Source organism: Pleurodeles waltl, chromosome 10, assembly GCF_031143425.1.
Source record: "Pleurodeles waltl isolate 20211129_DDA chromosome 10, aPleWal1.hap1.20221129, whole genome shotgun sequence".
Classification (NCBI taxonomy): domain Eukaryota; kingdom Metazoa; phylum Chordata; class Amphibia; order Caudata; family Salamandridae; genus Pleurodeles; species Pleurodeles waltl.
This window is the reverse complement of record NC_090449.1, coordinates 833,003,048-833,022,388: the sequence shown is the minus strand read 5'-3', so window position 1 is coordinate 833,022,388 and position 19,341 is coordinate 833,003,048. Positions and strand designations below refer to the sequence as shown.

Here is a 19,341-nt window from a genome sequence, read left to right as displayed (position 1 = left end):
GCAACCCCAGCCCAATTCAATGAGTTTTATGAGGCCATACACCTCTTTTTGGGCAGTTTGACTCTGCTGGCATGCCTCCGGGCTCCACAGAGTCGAAAGGTTTCCCTTCAGGTTCTGTGCCAGAGGCTTTGGCCTCAGCTCCGAGGGGCACCCATGGATCCATGCTTGGATCTGGGACAGTGTTGGCGTACCAGCTTAACCTTTCCTGACGCCTATGCTCCTAGTGCCGCCCAGGCCCGCAGGCAGTGCCGTCCCCATCCTCATTGTCAACTGACACAGAGTCGGATGGGCATCGCACAACACCGACTCCGGCACCAACAGAAGCCCTGCCTCCTATGTTGGATCCTGAGCCTGTTTCTTATGGGCTTGGGTACGGTGAGAAATAGGAGGGTTCGCTAGACGCTTTGGAATACCAGCTCCAAGAGTGGACTGGACACCTCCCTAGATACTGTTGTATAGCTATTTTAGCCTTGTTTCCGACACATTATTTTAGCAAACTAGGCCTGCTGTTGTGCCCTTTAGCCCAGTTACATTTTAAACAGCATTGCTTTATTTTTCTAGCAATAGCTACATTTGCGGTATTGTTTTATTTTCTCTATCTGTTTGTGTGTTCTTTTGCCTAGGAAAGCATTAAAAGTTCTTAGCACTGCATTCATTTCACTTTGTGCTTTCCTCAAGGCTGCAGTCAGATAGGGTTGCTGGCAAAAGTGGAATGCTGTGTCTCTGACATTCACAGAAAGTATATATCCTTACATGGAGAACTTTTCTTAGAACATCAGTTGTTTTATTATGAAACACTTCTCTGTCCCATACATGTTAGGAGATTCCAGACAGATGACAACAACTGCATGCTGATTGCTGAATGTCTGTGCTACAGCTGCTTGCTTCAACTGCCGAATCCCTGGCCTATATGGGAACAATCTCTTTTTAGGCAAAAGACTTCCTTGCTCAGGTATGGGGCATGATGTCTTTTCAGGGGGAAACCTGAAGGGCGGATTAGGGCTTATAATGTTGTACTCTAACATAGCTAGGGAGGAAACAAATATATTATTCCTAGTGACAGTATGGTGGGACTGTATTAGTGTTTCACTCTCCTTGTCACAATTTTGCTTCTAGTGTGTTTTATCATCCTAGTTATTGCAATACATGCCATTTTATCTAAGATGCAGTTACTTCAATAAACCTTATTGAACTATAATTTGCCTCTGTTTGTCTTCCTGTGTGAGACTAATGTAACTGAGAGAATGGGATGAGATCTGATCGACCACGATTCCCCTTAGGAGTCCTCTCTGTCATGCGCCCAGTTGCCACAATCATCCCCACTCTTGGGTGGAGATGAGGCACTGCTAGTTGGCCAGAAAACCGAGATTAGGCCGACAGGTGTCACATGGTATGGGATCATACTCATGACCCCACAATTAAGGTGATTCTGCCACCCAAATCCAGTAGTCTCATTAGGATAATAAGAACCTACGTAACAATACTGGCATGCTTTCTCCTACCATGGTTACGGAGGAGGGTGCTTCATATTCTATGGTGGTGCGAAGAGCAGCTGAGGTCCTGGACCTTAAGCTGCCTTCGTTGGCAGTCAGAACTAACCTCCTGACAGAGGTGATTTAGCCTGGAGCTTCATCCTCCAACCCCCTGCTCCCCTTCAATGATGCTCTTACAAATGTCCTACTGTGTACCTGGTCCAAACCCAGCAGAGGGCTCCTGTGAACAGACAATTACTCACCACCATCGCCCTGCTCCCGGCAACCCAAGTTTCCATATGCAACACCCCACCCCTAAAAGCTTGGTTATCCAAGCCTCCACTTCCCAGGGCGCGTTCCCTTCTGCACACCTGGATTGGGAATCCAAGACACTGGACATACTTGGGAAGATGTTTTCTTCTGCCAGCTTGGCATTGCGGTCCGTGAACACTGCAAGCCTTTTGGGCCGTTATTCCCACACCCTGTGCGATATGATTGTGCAAGTGCTGCGGCAGCCTCTGGAGGTGGCCCAAGCTGTACCCTCCCAAGCAGTTGCTGATGGGAGAGATGCAGCAAAGTTCCCGATTCGATGTGGACTGGACACGACCAACTCACTTGGCAGGGTGATTGCATCAACAGTGGCCCTTATTCGCCACGCCTGGTTGAGGACTTATGGCTTTTTGGTGGATGTCCAAGCCAATCTTATGAACATACCCTTTGATGGCTCCTGTCTCTTTGGAGAAGAAGCAGACTCGGCGCTCGAGGCTTCAAGAATTCTCATGCATCGGCCAGGTCCTTGTGCCTCGCGGCGGGCCCTCGTCCCCCTCAGTCTGCTTTTTGCCCCTTTCATGGCTATGGAAGGGATACCCTACCACGTCCCTTCCTGTACAGCCACCATGCGACGCATGCTGCTCAGCCTCTCTGTTGCCGGGGACGATCCATAGCCCTCGTAGATCAGGGAGCCAGCAGTCTGGCCAGTCCACTCCCAAACCCCCACAGTTGCCTCCAAACCTTCCTAGTCTGACTCTTCCCCACCAAGGACCCAGTCAGAGGCAGGATCCATCATCACCTTTTCCAGTGCCAGTCCATCACGTCAGACAGGTGGGTTTTGCAGATAGTCCAAAGATGGTACTCCCTCTACTTTGAGACTACTCCTCCATCCATGCCACCATTGTATGATCAGATGACAGAGAATCACTTGCCACTACTCCAGGTGGAAGTTATGGCTCTCTTGGCCAAGGGAGCTATAGAAAGGGCTCACGTGCCAGGAGTAGGTTGTGGTTGCTATTCCTGCTACTTTCTGGTACCCAAAGAGGACAAGGGCTTCTGCCCCATCGTAGACCTTCGGTCCCTCAATCTCCTTCTCAGGAAGGTGAAGTTTAAAATGCTCACTCTGGCTCAGGTTTTATCTGCCCTTGACCCAGGAGACTGGATGGTAGCACTGAACTTGCAGGACTCTTATTTCCATATTCCCGTCCTACCTGCACACAGACATTACTTGCGGTTCACGTTGGGCCATGAGCACTTTCAGTTCACCTTGCTTCCCTTTCGCCTTACCAGTGCCCCTCGGGTGTTCACCAGGGTGATGGCGTTGGTTGCAGCTCATTTATGCAGGTCAGGGGTTTCAGTCTTCCCCTATCTCGACGATTGACTGTTGAAGGTGGGCTCGCCCCAGGCTGTCATCTCCCACCACCAGACTACAGCGCACCTCCTGCATGGGCTGACATTCAATAGAAACGTGCTGAAGTCACACCTGACTCCCTCTCAGAAACTCCCTTTCATCTGAGTTGTTCTGGACACAGTGCAGTTTCTGGATTATCCTTCCGAGCGGCATGTCCAGGATATTTAGGCTATGATACCGATGTTTCAGCCTTTCTCCTGGATTTTGGTGAGAATGACTGTGAGGCTGCTGAGCCTCATGGCCTGCTGCATCCTCCTGGTGACACATGACAGGTGGCATATGTGGGCTCTGCAGTGGGACCTGAAGTTCCAGTGGGCACAGCATCAAGGAAATCTCTCTGACATGGTCCAGATCTCAGAGAGAACTGCACAAGATCCGTAGTGGTGGCTAATGAGCCACGAGTGGGTCGGAGGCAGACCCCTCTCCCTTTCCCAACCAGATCTGACAGTAGCAGCTGATGCATCACTTCTGCAAAGGGGCCGCCACCTGGGAGAGGCAGAGATCAAAGGCATCTGGTCTCCAGCGGGGTACAGACTCCACATCAACCTGTTGGAGTTCCAGGTGCTCACACTAGCATTGAAAGCATTTCTTCCCTTGCTCAAAGGAAAGGTAGTGCAGGTGTTTACAGACAACACCACCGCCATGTGGTACTGCAACTATCAGGGTGGGGTGGGGTTGTGGACCCTTTTGTCAATAGACTCTGAGCCTCAGGAGGTGGTTGGAACAACTGGGCATTCCCCTGGTAGTTCAACATCTGGCAGGCTTTCTGAAGGCCAGAGCGGATGAACTCAGCCAACAATGCTTAGTCGATCAAGAATGGGGTCTCCATCCAGAGGTGACACAAAGTCTCTTTCAGCAGTGGGGAGACCCTTGGTTAAATATGCTCGCCTCCGCAGGGAACACGCAATGTCAGCAGTGTTGCGCGTTGGAGTGTGCAAGGTGGCAATCGCTCAGTGACGATTTTTGTCTTGAGTCGAACTCAGGCCCCCCTTGCGCTTTTCTGCCCATACCACTTCTGCCCAGAGCTCTCAAGAAGATCAAGAACAACTGTGACCAAGTAATCCTTATAGCTCTGGTCTGGGCACGAAGAAATTGGTATTCTGAGCTATTGAGCATAGCCATTGATCCTCCAATCAGACTGCCCCTTTGGGAGGATCTTCTTTTGCAGCAGCATGGGAAGGTTCTCCCCCTAATCCTGTCCAGACTCCGCCTTCTTTGAGGAGATTGAGCAGCTGCAGTTGACTGCTTTTGACCTTCCGTCCGAGTCTGTAATGTAATCTTGGCAGCCAGGCGTCCCTCCACCAAAGCGGTATATGCCTGTTGTTGGAAAAAAATTGTGGCATGGTGCACAGACAAGTCTTTTGACCCCGTCTCTGCCCCTCTTTCTGAGGTTTTGTTGTTTATTTTTCCTCTGGCCCAGCAGGGCTCTGCTATGGGAACTCTCAAAGGTTTATCTCTCTCCCATTTCTGCTTTTTTGCAGTTGCCTGATCAACCTTCCTTGTTTAAGTCTCCAATTGTAAATAGATTCCTTAAATGCCTTACTCTGTTTTCTCCATCTCTATTCACTATGCACCAATGCGATTGAATTTGGTTTTGACATTTTTGATGTGTGATCCTCTCTAACCTCTCCACAGTTGTCCTCTCAGGCTTCTCCATTTGAAAACAGCCTTCTTTGTGGCCATTACATCGGCCCACAGGGCGAGTGAGCTGCAGGAATTGTCATCAAAGCTGCCCTACCTTTTCATCTATCCTGACAAAGTGGTGCTTTGCACCAGGGCTTGCTTTCTACCAGTAGTGCTAAGCCCTTTGATGTAGGCCAATCCATCACCTTGCCTACTTTTTACACCCCCCCACATCCTTCTAAGGAAGAGGAGAGACTCCACCGCCTGGAGCCAATAAGAGCATTGATGTTTTATCTTGAGCGTACCAAAGAGTTCTGGGTAGATGATCAACTCTTTGTTGGTTATGTGGGTGCAAACAAAGGTTGGTCTGTGATGAAGAGAACTATCTCTCGATGGGTCATACTGTGCATCAAAATGTGCTATTCCCTGGCTAAGAAGCAACCCCCTGAGGACTTGCTTGCTCATTCTACCAGAGCTAAAGCTGCGACCACTGCAGTCGCACACAGAGTTCCAGTCCTTGACATCTGTCAGGTGGCAACGTGGGCATCTCTGCACACGTTTACCAAACACTACTGCCTGTACAATCAGGTCTTTAGGGACAGGCACTTTGCCCTTTCGGTCATGCGGGACTTTCTAGTATGATCTTAGTTCGCAGACCCACCTCCGGAGATGGTATTGCTTGGGTATCTATTCTAAGGTAAGGAATCTGCAACTAGATGTCTCTATCAGATGGACAATTTACTTACCTTCGGTAGCACTTTATATGTTAGACAATATCTAGTTGCAGATTCCTTACCAACTCACCCCTCTCTACTCCGGAACTGATTTCTAGGAACAGGGAATCCCTTTCAGGGCACTAATTTTGACGCACCAATGGTGAGTGTTGTTCATGGCTCTGCGCTTCTGGCATGGAAGGTTGTGAAAAGAAAATGTTGTCAGCCTGTGGGTGTGGCACCTGTATAGGTCCCGTAACATCATATCTGGCAAGGACAATAACAGACACAGAGCCAATCGACACCACCTAACGGCGCGCAGGGATACTGCTCTAGAAAAAGCTCTGGATCCAGACTGACACCTGGGGAAATTCTAAGGTAAGGAATCTGCTACTAGATATTGTCTCTACCAGATAAGGGGCTATTAAAGGTAAGTAACTTGTCCTTTATGCAGTGATCACTGAGCCCTGCTGGTTACAGGGCACTCTTTGGTGTCACTTAGGTAATGTATAATAGTCATTTTTTCTGCATGGCAGTGCATTTTTCACTGACATCCGTAACACCAGGCTTTTAAAATTGAAACTTGTGAAGCCAATGTGGTGAACTTGTTGCCATGTCCAGTTGTTGATGTGGGTGGTGTAAAAATACACTGAAGCCCATATGTGATAGATAATTTCCGCTGCACTGGGTCACTTCCATCTCCAATGCACTGTGGCCTTACTTGACAGTATAACTGGAAATTATAATAAGCTAGTTGGGCATAGAAAATGTATACCTTATTTTATAGGGACAAAGCACAGCGCTGTGAGACTGAATGGCATTGTCCCAGCGCACAGACACAATATGAGCAACACCATTCTACAAAATGTAAAAAACCCTGAACATAGAGAGACCTGGCAGGAAAGGCAAAATTACTATAAGCATACATTTCATTTTCAGTTTAATAACACTCTCAAATTTGTGACTGCAATCATTATACACAAGGAAAGCTTACTCACATAGGCCCTCATTCTGACCCTGGCGGTCCTAAACCGCCAGGGCCGCGGGCAACGGAAGCACTGCCATCAGGCTGGCGGTGCTTCACTGCCCATTCTGACCGCGGCGGTAAAGCCGCGGTCAGAAAAGGGGATCCGGCGGTTTCCCGCCGGATTTCCCCTGGCCCGGAGAATCCTCCATGTATGCAGCGCCGCCATGGGGATTCCGACCCCCTTCCCGCCAGCCTGTTTCTGGCGGTTTTGACCGCCAGGAACAGGATGGCGGGAACGGGTGTTGTGGGGCCCCCTAAAAGGGCCCCAGCATGATTTTCACTGTCTGCATAGCAGACAGTGAAAATCGCGACGGGTGCAACTGCACCCGTCGCACCCCTGCAACACCGCCGGCTCCATTCGGAGCCGGCCTCCGTGTTGCAGGGCCTTTCCCGCTGGGCCGGCGGGTGCTCCTTTGGCAGGCGCCCGCCGGCCCAGCGGGAAAGCCGAATGGCAAAAGACCGCGGAGCGGCCAAATGGCGGTGACCGCATGACCGCCATAGTGTATGACCTGTGGATGCCCTTTGCGATCTCTGCCAGACTCCGGAACCACAGACATTTTGCGTTTACTTAAATTGCACTTCGTTATGAGTGCTAGTCCATTTGCTAGCATGCAAATGTTTAGTGAATGTTGCCTAGTGAGTTTACTCTATTTAAATAATAGTTAAAATTATTTGGTAATACTTAATGATGTTTGGTATTTTGGATTTCTTTTGGGTAGTCGGAAGTAATGGATATCGCGAATTTTTTACCTGTCTTTATAATGTGGAGGCCTTTTCATTTATTTTGTAGACTTATTTAAAATTCTTTCTAGACTCTTGTGTGGAAAGGGCTACTTTGGGTGACGTGATGTAATTGATTCTCATTGGTGAGCCCTATGCCACATCCTACTTCTTAATTATTTACCTTAGGTTGGAGAAATATGTTTTGCCACTATGCTGACTTATGCTTTTGGTTGGTTCAGCTGTTTTGAGAATGCTATTAGTATTAATTTACCTCTTGATTCTTTTGTCACAGCCTATGTGTGTCCTTCCAATTTTATGTTAGCGCGATGAAGCTGTTAGCGATGAAAATGTTGGTACATGTGATGCATAACAAGTAATTGAGTATCGCAGTCATAGAGACCTGGTGACCTGATAATAAACCACAAGGTGATTCATAGATGTCATCAGAAAAAAGAACTTATGTATTTCGACATTATAAAAGTTGCTTTTGTATATTACTTATGGTTTGCCTGTTCCTTTTGATCGAAAATTAATAATTAAAGAGAAAGATGTAACTTTTGTTAATTTTTGGTTTTGAAAACCTGTAGGTTTGTGTAGTAAGAGTGCCACTCGTATAAGTGCGTAGTGCCACCCCCCGCTTCTGAGTTCTGCTTTGAGCAGAGGAGGATTGGAGGGGGAAAGAAGAGAAAAGTCAAGTTAGAGTGAATGTGGTAATTGCCGTATGTACAAGTACTGACTGTGCTTAGAACATTGCCTCTTTCAGAATTAGGTGTTATATAATATAGACACTGGCGCTTATAGCTAGCCCATAGAAATGTAAGGTGTTACATAGAAACTTGGCAGTTGCGTACTTACCACATTTAAAAAGAAACAATTTATTCTCTCTCCTTTTCTAGTCCTACTCTGTTACATCTATGCAGTATTTCATTCGGACTTTAACAGAAACAAGTTTATTTCCCTGCCCATGATCCCACATAAGCTCTGATTGGTAGTGGGGGTAGTTGTGTGGTGCTGTCGTAGTTCCCAGTGTGGAATGGTAAATGTGGTTAGTGGAGACTTCCTCACTTCCTGAACTCCACGAGTTTGTAGATTGGCTAGTGGGTAGAGCGAAGAACACTCTTAAATGAAGAAAGGCCTGTGTCTGTTCTTATTCTGTAACGCCGGTATGCTTGCCAGTTTAAGACTCGTTATACAATCCTATTTGGGTTGTCGGTGGCACTATAGCGGCTGGACTGTTCACAGGACGCTGTTGGGAACCTCTGAGTTTTATCTGAAAGCTCAGACCTTGCCTCCCTGCTCTCTAAGCTGTAGTATCCTCCTTCTGTTAAAAAGGGTTTCATGTTAAGTTCATGTCTCACACCGGAAATCTTACTAAAAGACCAGATGTTTAGTAAGGATGTGCCAGATTTATTTAAAAAGAACACGTGGTTATGGGTGGGTCTGAGTGTTGGGACACCCCTACTTGGCTATTGGCCCTATCTGCCTTAGGAACGAATGGTAAGTAGGAGTGTACAAACATTACTGGTGACGTCATGACCAAAACTTGATTTTAGGATTCCAGAATTAACAGTTACATTTTTTTTTTTTTTTTTTTTTTTTAGTTTTTCAGCTTGTCACTTTAAAAACATGTTACTTACAATACCGAAAATCCTAAAGTCTACCTGTAAAAAGCATTGCAGATTTGTTTTCGCACTGCATAGACATCGTTCAATTCTGTGTGCCTTGCACAATAATGAGGCCCATGGACGAGTGGCTGCTGGAAGCAGGAGGACAAAGACCGATCCAAAGTAGCTTTGGGTACAGATACAGGTGTTGGCCCTGAAGACGCTGATCTTAGGGTCACGCCTGTTGTACAAAGAGGACCCCACGATTACTGCTTATGTTCTTATTGCAAAGCATGCACAAGTATTGGCTGGCGGAATGCGCTGCTTGTGATGCATGTATGGATCTCTTAAGGTGTGGAAAGATGGCTAAATACCATTGAGGTATATCAACAATGCTGCTGAATATGTAATCACATCATTGCAAGTGTATTGCTCGCATATGAGTCATTGTTTTCAAAGTGGTTGAAAGATTTGGCCATCCTTTTGGAGAACAACTGGGAATGCTTGCACATTTCCAAGAGTAGAAAACCTGTCCCCTTGCATAGGTATACCTTTGCTGATGCAGATTTACTATGTTCTTCTTTAAAAGGCCCCATGTGCTGTGTGTCTCGGGGACTTTGTTGGTGGCCTTCCTAGACGCTGGAAGCCCAGACTGATTTCAAGATGGGTATTGTGTGCCCCTTATTTGTTTACTTTATTATTTATTTGTGAACATCTCAAATGAGGCAAGGTACTTTGGCCCATAGTGAAACACCTGTTTGTTTCAGTGTTGTATTGTGTGTGTCAGGGGATTTGTGATCATGATCCACCACGTCATAGGCTTTTCCCACGCTGAAAGCAAGGTGTGAGTTCAGTGTCATTTGTGTGTCTTCTTTATTAGTCTTTGCAAACATATATAAGGATACACATTGTTACCAAGTTAAACTTTGTTACAGTGTAGGTATTGTCTGTGAGGTGATTTCTAATGATTTTCTGGCAAGGCATATACTCTTCATCAAAACTGACCTCTGGTTGTGTGTTATATGTGTTTTATCTAGTAAATTGCAACTTCATACAATCCATTGTGATATTATGCATGTGTCAGGGAATGTATAAATGTAGTCTGCTTAGACGTAACCTTTGGCCTTGCCAACTTGCATAATTATGTTGTCCCATGTGCGTATTTTAACAATTGTTTGTGAAGAACAACTATGTTGCAAAGTGCTTTCTTCCAAAAGCAACGTCCGTATCCGGTCAGATGAAAGATGTATACTAGGACATGCTCACAAGAACCTCACATTGCTCATTCTATTGTCAAAATGGGTGAATGAATTTCCACAAAACCAGGAAAAGGTACAGAATGTATAAACATCGATGTGTCAATCAAATTTGGTTCTCATCCGTTCTATGGTTTCAGAGTCACGCCTGCATAAAATGTTCATATAAGAAATCTCATTGTATTGGTGTGTGAGAAACGACTTTGGTGCCCTTTTCTGACTTCCAAAATGTTTGTCCGGACTATGCTGAATCTGGCAGCTCCTTAGATGTCTTCCTATACATTTTATTCTTCATGTTTCCAAGTATAAATGTCTCATTTCTTTATATGGTCATGGAACTCCTTGGTGATTGCAATATCTTTATGTTGTATGGCTGGAGTTTATCCCATACATATATAACGATTTGGGTTTCAGAGAGCTATACATTTAGAGCACTGTCAATTCATATTGTGAGTGATAGAACATAAATTTTAGTTTCACTTAACAATGAGTTTTGAAAAGTTTGTGTTGTTGTCTTACTGAAACGTCCAGTGACTTCTAAGAGATTGTTTCTGCTTCTGCATTGTTCTGCAGTGTCTGTATCTTCCTATGACTGAGTTTGTTTCTTTAAGTAGATTTGGATGTTGAGGTGGAGGGCTTTGTACATAAGTGAGACTGGAGTTTGGCATCTGACTTGACTGAGCTCAGGAGAAAACTATCTTTAAGATTTAAGTTTTAGGGCAGTTTCTTGTGAATGGGCTAAAGTCAGTGATAGTACCCTTAAAGGTTGACTTATAAGCTTGGAAAAGCGATTGTCATTGCTGTGATTGCTTTGATTACAGATTGCAGGGCAGAGGAAATCTTGGTGCTCATCAGTTCCTTCTGTACTTTGATGGGTTTTCACATTTTTGCTGGATGGTACTTTCTGATCTGTTATTATAAAACAGGTTAGGATATAAGCACACCAGTCAATTTGAATTGGATCTGACACCATCAGTTTGCCTAGCAATTATGAGACCACATATAGAGTTTTTGTTTGTGGTTTTCAGGTAATGTTGTATCAGGCATGTACCGAGAAGGAAAGGAGTTTGGTCTGATTGGTTGTTTCACTGGATTTTTAATTTGCATAGTAAAACTTAATGTGTGGGAGAGAGGGTGCAAATCTAAGTTTAGAAGTGGATGAAGTGCATATATAATGTTGAAGATCTGAAAATCTGCCGACAGATAAGAGTGTAAAAAGATAATTTCTATGTATAATGGTCAGACCCTCTCCATGTTGGTCTCAATGTTCTTTTCTTTGGATCAAGACATTTGGTGGAAGCAGAATGTCAGCCAGTGTTTGGCAGGCGTATTTCAGTCTCTGTGAAACCAAGGAAGTGTAGATTATGCATGAGGATTGTCACTGCAATGTTGGGGTAGTTTGTTGCCATGGAGCCGCAGTTGAGGGGTTTACAGAAGTGTGATTTTGTTGTTTTCTTTGTGTTGAAGTGAATTTAATGTACCTGCTTTAATAAGATGTGTGAGAGATGGTAGTCTCGGAGGTTCCTCAGCCATTCTAGGGCTGTGTACAACTGTAATGTGTGCTGCCTCATTAGAAAGGCGATGTTAAGCTACATAGTTGTGTTTTTGTGGGAATGGGAGAGTTGTTGGAGCATAAGAATGCCAATTTCAGTGAGTCTAATTTGTCCCCTAGGCTCCCCAACATAATGAAAACGTGCTTTGGAGCACTATTACATGTTTTCGTTTGTTGAGCCAGGGTGTAATTTAGAGGTAGGAGCCTGTCCATGTAAAGAGCTAGTAACACCATGGATGGTGAGCCACAGTATATTAAGCTTTCTGTGAAGATGGAGGTCAGCACATGGGAGAACCTGTTACGGCCTATCGTCTTTTTGTGCAGTAGAATCTCTCAGGGGAGATCCAGCAAGGATGTGGTGGTGTGGGTGTTGAGTCTGATTCGGTGCTGGACAACTGAGTTTCAGAATTTGATGTGAGGTGGTCAGTGAGCGCCAGATGATGTATAGGAGGATGTTGACCAGTGGGGACTGACAGTGATGTAATGCAAAATGACAGGGTCCCCTGCAGAAGGGGACCTCTGAGTCTCCCGTATCTCACAAATATTCGTTGGCCGTGGGCAGAATGGGGCACCCCTGGAGGGTTGGGCCTCCCGGCGGCAGCAGTGCCACCAGGGGCCTGTGGTACGCCCCTGAATATGCTGACTTCAATTTGGTGCTTTGCTTTTGCAAGATGCTGTATTATGGGATTTTTTGCAGAGTAAAGCGTGCTTGCTAAGGTCATATGCAGCCCAGTGATGGTGAATGTGCTGGGAGACATAGGGCCGATAGATGAAGGTGTGTCATAGTTTTAGACGGAGTTTACCCAAGATTTTAAGGTGTCAAAAATGGCAGTGAAGATATGGCGATTAATATCTTAGGATGAACTCATCATCTAGACATTGTTGTTTATGCTGAGATAATGATTGCAATCTTGACTTTTTACCCCAGTGACAGAGAGCGTGGGATATTTTTTTTGGGTTCCTGTCATTATTGACAAAATTATAGAAAGTGTCCAACAAGATATTGTATTATTTCTGTGTAAAATAAAGACATCCTGTTTTTAATTCCAGAGTTTGGGATGTGAGATTTGTCAGCTAGCAGTTTCTTTGCAATGATACACAATATAGACAATTATACCTGCAGTGTGAAAGAAAAACCTTAGTAAGAGAAGTAAAGATAACATGAGGTTGGAGTTTAGTGAGATGTGCTATAGTTATTTATGCTGCAGGTACTTTAATTGATAGGGGGGTAATTATATACACATACAGTTATAGCTTCACAGAGTGTTTTTATCAAATTACAGTACTAACTACATTTAAAGTGCAGTTATGATTAGGATTGGTTATAACCTTTAATGTAGGATAAAAAGCTCTGAAAATCAGTTAAAACCCTGTGTTAAAGTGAAGTTATACTAAAAAAACAAAACATAAAAATCACTGCGATTCATGAGCTACAGCTAGGTCCGCAAATGGTGAATTTTAGTGGGTCTTTAGATTTTACTTTGTAACAAATGTAATTCTGAGTCTTTTTCCGTGAATTTCATAGTTTATTTTCTTAATTGGAATGTTAAACTGTTTGTTCTAACTGAACCAAGACGTTATTTAAATGCCGGTTTGATGAATATCTGAGGTATTTTTAAAAGGAACATTAAGTGGCTGCATGAGGATCTATAACCCGTATGTGCCCCCCACTACTTACGGCTGTCTGCCATGCGTTGCAGGGTTTGATGCAGAGCACGTGTGGAGCCGAGGCCTGGAATTCAGTGCTCATGCATCCTAGTAGTTATACGTAGGTCTTGACCTTAGGCCACACCCAGTGGTCACTCGCCATTAAAGAGGTTGGATGATGTGCCTGGTCTGTGGTCGGATCCTCCACCCAATCACCCTTGCAACCTGCTCGGTCCTGAATACAACCACGGCCTCTTGATTTAATCCACCCGTTTTTGATTATTATTTTTAAACATGCAACGTCTCTCTCTTTCTTCTCTATATGTGTTATACAGTCTTGCTTACAGTTGTACCATATATATATATATATATATATATATATATATATAATCACTTGTTTGTAGCATAACTTGTCCGTGCCTGACCGCCGGTCTTGGCATTATCTGATGCGCGCCACTGCGTATAACTCTGTCCACTTTCCTTAGTCAATACACAAGTATACGGCACTCCACAGATGAAAAATAATTCAAAATCCATTTATTCAACACGCGAAGGAACGCGTTTCAGCACTACTGCCTTTGTCAACCTGACGCTCACCATATTCAAACCACTATTTATATCACATTATCGGGGTTAGGAATACGTTGTTTCAAACGATCTTCTTCTATATTTCTAGATTAATCAAATTTAACATTGTTACCTAAAACTTCTCAATCTCTCGATTATTCTCACACTATATGCACGATTATTACTTTAAATTGCCACATTAAACATTTAATTTGTAAAACCAATTCATCCCAAATAAAACATAATGACATGGATAGTATTTCAATGCCGGTTCAATTATGACCGCAATTTACAGTCAACTGCAATAGCTGTATCGGCTTTCCTACATATCCTACATAACATTGGTGCTCCAATACACATATCGGTTCAATCATACCCTCAATTTGGATGTCCATGTCGACTATTTTACATAACATCTCATTTTCTTTGCTGAGGTTTCTTATTTTTAAAAATGTATATCCATAATGTGGCTAATCAATGTACCTAATAATTTGTTTACATTCGCCCTACTAATTATATTTTATTTATGACGTGGTAACAATTGTTAACATGAGCATAGATGGCATACTGCCAATCACTGAGCTAATGTTACTTATTTTTACTATAGCTGTGTATTTATAAATGTATATACAGTTCTTCACTACTATTTAAATCTGTAGGTTCTTTAGTGTCTAACTTAAATATAGACCTTGACTCCAAGAGTCTTAATTTTTTCTCTCTATTGCCTCCTGTAATGTCTTCATTGATTCCATCAATTGCACTGTATTTTATTTCATCCACCTTTCCATTGTACCTTTCATGTATATGTTAAGCAACAGAGTAAGTTTCATCCATGTTTTGAATTGCTCTCAAATGTTGTAGAATCCTTTTATGTACTTGCAGTTTAGTACTCCCCACATGTATCTTGGGACAACTGCATCTTAAAACATATATTGGAAAACCCCTTTTACAGGTGTAGTGAACCTTAATCCTATGAATTATCTTGTGTTCTACCACCAATGATATGATGTTCTCACCATGTTTACATGCTTTACATTTGGAACATTTGTAAAACCCACCTTGTTGTTTTACCCAAGTATTCTGTGCATCCTGTATCCTAATGTCACTCTTAACTAGTGCATCTCTCATAGATCTACTTTTTCTGTATGTTATCTGGGGTTTGGTAGGTATGAGTGTTCCTATAACAGGGTCACTTTTCAAAATATGCCAGTGCATTTGTAATATTCTCCTAACTTGCATGTGCACCCTATTGTATGTAGTTATGAATCTGTAGGATCCTGAAGCCTTCTTCTACTTTTTCTTTCTTTCATCCTGTCTCTGGTACGTGATTCCACTTTCTTTTAGCACTTTCCAATGTTGCCTCAGAGTATCCTTTCATTCTTAATCTCATTATTGTATCCTCTTACACTGACCCCAAATCACTTGCTGTACTGCAAATTCTTTTGGCTCCTAATAATTCCCCTAATGCTTTCCTTCAATGCTTGGGGGTGAAAACTACTTGCATGCAATATGCTATTACCTGCAGTGGGTTTCCTATATACTGAGGTTTCCATTTTACCATTTTCTATCTTAATTCTGACATCTCGAAATTCTATTTCTTGAGTATGTATATTAGCTGTGAATTTCAAATTTAAATCATTCTCATTAATGGCATAAACAAAGTTTTTTGCACTTTCTTCGTCACCTTTCCATATGATAAAAATATAGTCTATATATCTCACCCACATGACTATTCAGCACCTGTTCTTCCTACCAGCCCATATACAGATTTGTGTAGCTTGGGGGGGTAAAGCAAGTTCCCATCCCCGTTCCGCACTTTTGTTAAAAAATGTCATTATTGAAAAAGAAAATGTGTTTGTGTTTCAAACACCAATTTATCATTGAAATCAACATTTTGCTATGTTTATAAAGTCCTAAAGGTCATATATTAAGCTGTAACATCCAAAGTCATAAAAATCATGTTAGTACCCTAACTCGTATCGGAAACACGTTGTAAAAACTCTGTGGTTTCGTTCAAATATGCCTTCTACTAATGGATGCAAAAATGCTTCAATATACTGTGATACAAATTCAAAAAGGCTGTCACATATTGCTACAATAGGTCTGCCTGGAGGTTTCCTCTCTTTTTTATGTATCTTAGGAATCAGATAGAATACTGGAAGTTTAGGATAATCAACCTTTAAAAAATTATATTCCTCATATTCCTCATTAGTGATTAACCCTTCCTCTTTCCACAAGGTCAAATTTTCATCAAACTCTCTTTTTATGTCTTCAACATATCTCAAATCAACCCGCTAATAACAGGCTTCATCATTTAATTACTTGTATGCTTAATCCATATAGTCCTTAATGGGCCATATCCCAACATTACCTCCCTTATTAGAACTTCTAATTACAATAGCTGAATTCTTGGACAGTTTATCTAATGTTTTGTTATAGCTTGTTTACGTCCTTCTGGTGTTCTCCATTTCTTTATTTCTTAGCCTTTTCAATTCTTTTGTTATTATTTCCGCAAACTGGTCCAAGAAATCTCCACAAGATGGTGGATTAGTTTTCAATTTTAATTTTAAACAGGAACTTCCCTCTTCATCCAGTTTTACACCTTTAGACTCTAATCTTTCTATAACTCTCATCTCATCAATGCTTGCTATGGCATTTTCTTCTAGTTCCAATAATTCTTTCATCAAAAAAATGTCCTCTATTAATACATTTTGTTGTTCCTGAGTTATATCTCCTCTAGTTTCCAATTTCACTTTTTTACCTTTAAGTTTATGGATTTTCATTAGTTTTAATTTTCTCACAAAGAGGAAAAGGTCTATTCTACTTTGTACATAATCAAGTTTATTCATTTCACAAAACGATAATCCAATCAACAAGTTTTTCTCATTTTATTCATCCATTATACAATCAGATAAATTCAAAACTGTCTTATTGTTTTTTTAATACAGTCTTTTTGAATTTGTATCACAGTATATTGAAGCATTTTTACATCCATTAGTAGAAGGCTTACCTTCATTTTTTAAAGAAACCACCGAGTTTTTACAAGGTGTTTTCGATATGAGTTGGGATACTAACATGATTCTTATGACTTTGGATGTTACAGCTTTATATACGTGTATTCCACATGAAAATGGAGTGAGAGCCGTAGAACATTTTTTTGAGAGCAAGACCTATAGGACTTTATAAACATAGCAAAATGTTGATTTTGATGATAAATTAGTGTTTGGAACACAATATTTTATTATTCAGTAATGAAATTTTTGAATAAAAGTGCGAAACGGCGATGGGAACTTGCTTTGCCCCAAGCTACGCAAATCTGTATATGGGCTGGTGGGAAGAACAGGTGCTGAATAGTCCCCCATTAGATGTATGGCATGATAATATTGTCATGTGGGTGAGATATATAAACGATTTTGTTTGTCATATTGAAAGGTGACGAAGAAAGTGCAAAAAACTTTGTTTATGCCATTAATGAGAATGATTTAAATTTGAAATTCACAGCTAATATACATACTCAAGAAATATAATTTCTAGATGTCAAAATTAAGGCGGAAAATGGTAAAATGGAAACCTCAGTATTTAGGAAACCCACTGCAGGTAATAGCAAATTGCATGCAAGTAGTTTTCACCCGCAAGCATTGAAGGAAGGCATTCCATTAGGGGAATTATTAAGAGCCAAAAGAATTTGCAGTACAGCAAGTGATGTTGGGTCAGTGCAAGAGGATACAATAATGAGATTAAAAATGAGAGGATAAAAAGAAAGTGGAATCACGTACCAGAGACTACCTTTTATTTAATATACAGAATGAAAGAAAGAAAAAGTATAAGAAGGCTTCAGGGTCCAATAGACTCATAACTACATACAATAGGGTATACATGCAAGTTAGGAGAATATTACAAATGCACCGGCATATTTAGAAAAGTGACCCTGTTATTGGAACACTCATACCTTTGTGGTAGAACACAAGATAATTAATAAGATTAAGGGACACTACACCTGTAAAAGTGATTTTGTAATATATGTTTTAAGATGCAGTTGTCCCAAGATATATGTGGGGAGTGCTAAATTGCAAGTACATAAAAGGATTCTACAACATTTAAGAGCAATTCAAAACATGGATAAAACTTACCCTGTTGCTCGACATATACATGAAAGATACAATGGAAAGTTGGATGAAATAAAATATAGTGCAATTGATGGAATCAATAAAGACATTAGAAAAGGCAATAGAGAGAAAAAATTAAGAATCTTGGAGTCAAGATATATATTCAAGTTAAACACTAAAAAACCTATAGGTTTAAATAGTAGTGAAGAACTGTTCATTCATTTATAAATACACAGCTATAGTGAAAATAAGTAACACTAGTTCAGTGATTGGCAGTATATATCTATGCTCATGTTAACATTTGTTACCACATCATAAATAAAATATAATTAATAGGGCGAATGTAAACAAATTATTAGGTACATTGATTAGCCACATAATGGATATAAATTTTGAAAAATAAGAAACCTCAGCAAAGGAAATGAGATGTTATGTAAAATAGTCACCATGGACATACAAATTGAGGGTATGATTGAACCGGTATGTGTATTGGAGCACCATCTGGGTCATTATGTTTATGTTTTTGTTTGGGTTGAGATGGTTTCATAATGAAATGTTAACCGTTGTAATTTAATGCAATAATCGAACATAGAATGTAAAAATTGAGAAACCTTATTGAATAATTAAAAATTTAGTAAAGAAAATGATATGTAGGAAAGCCGATACAGATATCGCAGTTGACTGCAAATTGCGGTTATGGTTGAACACGCATTGGAATACTATTCATGTCATTATGTTTTATTTGGGATGAATAGGGTTTTAGAAATGAAATATTTAATGTGGCAATTTAATGTAATAATCGTGCATAGAGTGTGAGAATAATCAAGAGATTGAGAAGTTTTAAGTAACAATGTTAAATTTGGTTAATCTGGAAATATAGAAGAAAATCGTCTGAAACAACGTATTCCTAAGCCTGATCATGTGATATAAATAGTGGTTTGAATATGGCGACCGTCAGGGTGACAAAGGCAGTAATGCCTAAACGCGTTTCTTCGCGTGTTGAATAAATGGATTTTTAATTCTGTTTCATCTGTGAAGTGCCGTATCCTTGTCTATTGACTAAGGAAAGTGGACATATATACACGCAAACTCATTTATTGAAACTTGCGAGCTCTGAAAAGTGTTTCCTGTTTCTTAAAGTATTATGTTGGAATGTTCTCTCAGTTTTTTTTAACATCATCTAAAAGGGCTTTTCTCATTTTGTGGAGCAGTTTTTCAACTCATGTTGGAAGCTGTGTACCCGTCGTTGTGACCTAGGATGAGTAAATGTGCTTTCTGGATTTTTTTTTGCAACTTTTCCACAACGCAGAAGTTGAATAGCCAAGATATACTAAATGTTAATCCTTTGAAGCCCGTCCGACACCATTTTT

At 41.5% G+C, this 19,341-nt stretch overlaps 1 protein-coding gene across 2 annotated transcripts in view; it reads left to right on the top strand.

Annotated features, from left to right (window-relative positions):
* Positions 1-19,341, top strand: part of TPK1 (thiamin pyrophosphokinase 1) — a 1,483,703-nt gene that overhangs the window by 10,665 nt on the left and 1,453,697 nt on the right. The gene's annotated exons all lie outside the window — the stretch shown is intronic.